Below are 4,401 nucleotides of genomic sequence, written 5' to 3'. Positions count from 1 at the left end.
ATGTCGTAAGTGGTAATAGATGTTTGTTTACCTGATTTTGAGATTATGTGTCTGTTCTGTTCAACTGATTTCAATGGCCCATTTCTAGATTTTAGAATACCAGTCCATCCCTTAGGAAAATTGCTGGTGTGGTACGACATTTTTTGGGGGGGAGGGAGTGTTGATAAGTACTTCATATACTCAAACCCCTATATAGTGTTCTCTTGTTTTCCTTGGGAAAATAGGAAATTTTACAGGGGATTATTCCAAGCCTTTATTAGAGAATGCAGGAATTCTGGATTTCCAGTTTAGCCCTTTTATTCCTGTATTAACACAGGAACTTACTAGCCATAATATTATGATGGAGACTCAGCATTACTACTATTTCTAAAAATACAGTAGTCAATTAAGTTTTTTTAGAAGTTAGTCTTTGCTCACTTTGAGTAAGATTTGGTATAATTCTTGCAATGCCCCTCTTAGAAGTTATTTGAAATGGGCCATTCTCTCAACCTTAAAAACATTTTTGCAGAAATTTGTATGCTAAGACAAATATTTTAATACAAATGGCAAATTATCCCTTTAAAATTTTGTTCGGGAACTAAGAACTCTGCAGGTACGTTTAATCTCACTGGGTAATTTTATTTTTTATCCTTATCTGAGGACATGCTTATTGACTTTACAGAGATGGGAAGGGAGGAGGTTACGGAGAGGGAGAGGAACATCAATGTGAGAAACGCCAGTTTGTTGCCTCATATGTGCACTGATGGGACAACGTGCAACCTAGGCACATGCCCTGTCCAGCAATCAAATCGTGACCCTTAGGTCTGTACATGGTGATGCTTCAACCAACTGAGCCACACTGATCAGGGTGAATTTCACAGGGTAATTTTAATGTTAAGTATGTTGTTTTATTTTTTAGGAAGGCAGATGGAGAAATAAACTTCATTGTGATGGGATTGTATAGTCTCTTGAGTAGTAAATACTGGCATATCTCTTAAATTTTAATGTCATATACATTTAGGGTTTTCAAATAGTTGAAACATTTTTAAATATGAAATGTCAAGTGTCATTGTTTATTGAGGTAGATACTAAAAATTAGGAATTTTGTTAATGAAGATGGAAGTGAAGGTTGGTTATTACTCAGTTTCTTAGAATCCAAAAATATATGGAAATTAGTTGTATTCCATTGTCTGACTCTAGAGCCTTGGAGATTGTGTTGATTTATGAGCTGGACTGCCTATTTTTCAGAAACATTCCGTGGTGATTAGTGTGCATCAGTTATGTGAATGAAGCCAAAGTTGTACACTTGTGTTCTCTTTATGTTACTGTTTCCTTATTACACTTTAGCCTTTAAAAACGGATCCCAGTGGTTAAAGAAAATAGGCATTAAGATGGCATTTCACCACCACTACTAGGGGGGAAAACCCCCTCAAATAACATGTCTTAATTATAATCATCTGTACGTAGAATTTTTCCTGCAGATAGTTTAGGTGTTTCCAACAGTGAACTGGTTTGTAGTCCTCTTTAAATGCAGGAGATAATTTTAATTCTTGCAAATAGAAAAGGGTTGGGTAAGTGGTGGGTTTTAATGCTATTCCCATAAGAATTGGAATGATTTTTCTTGATCTCAGCTCTGCCCAACTTCCTGAGGCAATAATAATGAGCCCCCCCTTTAATAAAAGCAGATGTAAGTACACTGTACTGTTGGGTGAATTGAAAGGATTTATACATCCACAGCATGAACTATTTGGTAGTAACTTCTTGGTACTGTTAATTACAAATTTCATGCAATGTTAAGGGCCACAGAAAAAATATCCATTCTCACCCATCAGGATAGTGGTTTAAATTAGCTAGTCCTTGACTATGGAAGGTCATAATTTTTGTCTTACTTGTACTAGAAGGGGAAAACTAAAGTATTGACTTCCAGGGTACCTCTAAAACTGCCATGAGGGGAAGGTTAAGTACACTTTGAATTTTTTAAATATCACTAATGTGCATAAAAAGGTTAGAATACAGAATATAATATCTGTACAGTTATTTCTATGCATACATTTGTTGATGATATTCAACTTTCAGTATTAAAAGTGTTTCCTCCTTTTCATCCCCCATAGTACTGTGATAAATGTGCTCGTCACTTACCCCAGCTGCTGCAGTAGTCTCCTAACTTGGACTTTTTGATCTTTTAATTTCATTCTTTAATTGCTTTCTATGGGTTTTTCAGTTATAAAATTAATAACAGTTTTAGGCTAAAAAACCATTTGATGTCATCCCCTATCTAAAAGTTAAAATGAACTAAAGGAATTCCCTATGAATTGCAATTTGTTTTGCCTTATCCCACCGATTGTTCATTTATCTACCAAAAAAGCTCATGCCCTAGCAAAAAATTACAAATTCCTTATTCTCATTGAATGCAGCATATTCTTTCAGGCTAGCAACTCATTCTGCTTCAACCTGCCCTCTGCCAGAGTAAGTGTCTAGCGTTTAGCATTGTGCATTGTGTATGGTATACATAGTATAAGTATGTAATAAATGCTCCTTAAGTGTATAAATTCAAGCCAATGACTACATATAGAGAATTGATTAAGCCAATTTATTTTATGGCCGTTGCTGAAACTTAATTCAATCTAAGCTGCCTTAAAAATGTGAACAGAAGAGAATTTAGATTGTTAACCTTTTTATACATTGTTCAAGTCACCTTTTGTGTGTTTTGGGGTACCATGTCCTTTTTATTTTTCACCTAGAACATATATGTGCAGTTTAATACACATTTATAATTATAAAGCCAAACTCTGTATAACTACTACCCAGGTCAAGAAATTAAGCATTGTAAAACCCACGTGTGTTGTACCATTTCTTTTTTTCAGAATTAAGATTTCTTTTTAGTTATTGTTTATGCTATTACAGTTGTCCCCTCTTTGTCGCCTTTGCTCACCTCTACCCAGCCCAGCGCCACCCCTAGAGAACAATGTTTTTAAGAGAAAAATATAAAGGGAACTTAGAGCTAGAGGGCTGAAATGGTGCGTAAATATGGTGTGTTTACTGTAGAAAATGGACTAAGATGGGTCCTCGATAGTAGTTTTCAAGTACTTACAAGGCTTTTCCTTAGTAGAAGAGACAAATTCAAGTCATAGGACCAAGGAAGAGCCTTTGATAACACTGCCTAACATCATTTTAACATGTGCTGTATTTAGAGGACAGAACCAGAACCATTAGATAGAAATAGGTACACAGACTTTTATTCCTCAATGAGTTAATATTGGACTACTAGTTTTTTTTTTAACAAGTTTTCTGATTACAGAAGTATGGAGAATCTAAATAGCTCCCTGTCAGGAATGCTGTACTACCTGAAGCTTAACATTCTGCTAGTTATCTGCATTACATATGCAAGTTTAAGAGCTCAGTTTAATATGTGTGCTTTATTTTATTGGCTGTTACCAACTGAGGTTACCAGTGATAGTTTTTAAAAAAAATTAATTTCATATCACGACATTGGGAAAACGTAGCAGCAATGCAGCATTTCTTTTAAAGTCTTATGCCATATCCCTTGTAAGACAATCAAAATGGATTTTTATAAAGTAGAATTTTGAAATTCTTGTTAAGAAAAGTATGAGTCATTGCTAAGAATGCAAAGGATTACATGGAAACATGGGAGTACTGATGTACTGTTTGGATAATCCAGAAGATGGGTAGGACTTCAACTTTTTCATGCGTTTTAGGTTCTAACCAGTTCTTTAAGTGATTGACAAGAGTCAAGGCAGTCCCTGTAAGATTAGATTGTATCAGAAAACATGACAGAATCTATGAAGTCACACATTTAAAAATAATGGGAACAGAGAAATCAAGCAAGTTAACCTTTTTGCTTTTAGAGAGGTCTAGTTAAGAGTGTTTCTTCAAAAATAATGAGTGTCCCTGACCAGTGTGGCTTGGTTGGGCCTGCAAAGCAAAGGATGCCGGTTCAATTTCAGGTCAGGACACATGCCTGGGTTGCAGGTTTGGTCCCCCGGTCAGTGCACATGCGAGAAGCAACTGATTGATGTTTCCCTTTCTCCCTTCTTTCACCTCTCTAAAAATAAGTAATATTTTTTTTTTTAAAAAGCAAGTAGTAACAATAAACACATAAGACCTTCGGATTCAGACACTTAAGCATTACCTAGGATTTTATTTAAATATTTAAAGGTTAAAAAATTCTACTTTTAGACTATACATTTAACAAATTTTGTAATTTTCATATTACATCACTATAAGTAAATAGCAATTTCTTGGGTTGGTCAAAAAGTTCCTATGGCTTTTTCTATAAAAGACATTTTTCATTTTCACCAATAACTTGATTTGGATACTTTGAGTATGTCAGCTTATCTCCTGCTTGGTATAACATTGATTGTTTTCAGTTAATGTCTCGATTTGATTGCTGTCAACTTCAAC

The sequence above is a fragment of the Pteronotus mesoamericanus genome, unplaced genomic scaffold (assembly GCF_021234165.1).
Source record: "Pteronotus mesoamericanus isolate MK-2021 breed Mesoamerican mustached bat unplaced genomic scaffold, CSHL_Meso_final contig_20, whole genome shotgun sequence".
In the NCBI taxonomy this organism is placed as follows: Eukaryota; Metazoa; Chordata; class Mammalia; order Chiroptera; family Mormoopidae; genus Pteronotus; species Pteronotus mesoamericanus.
This window is presented reverse-complemented; position numbering follows the sequence as displayed.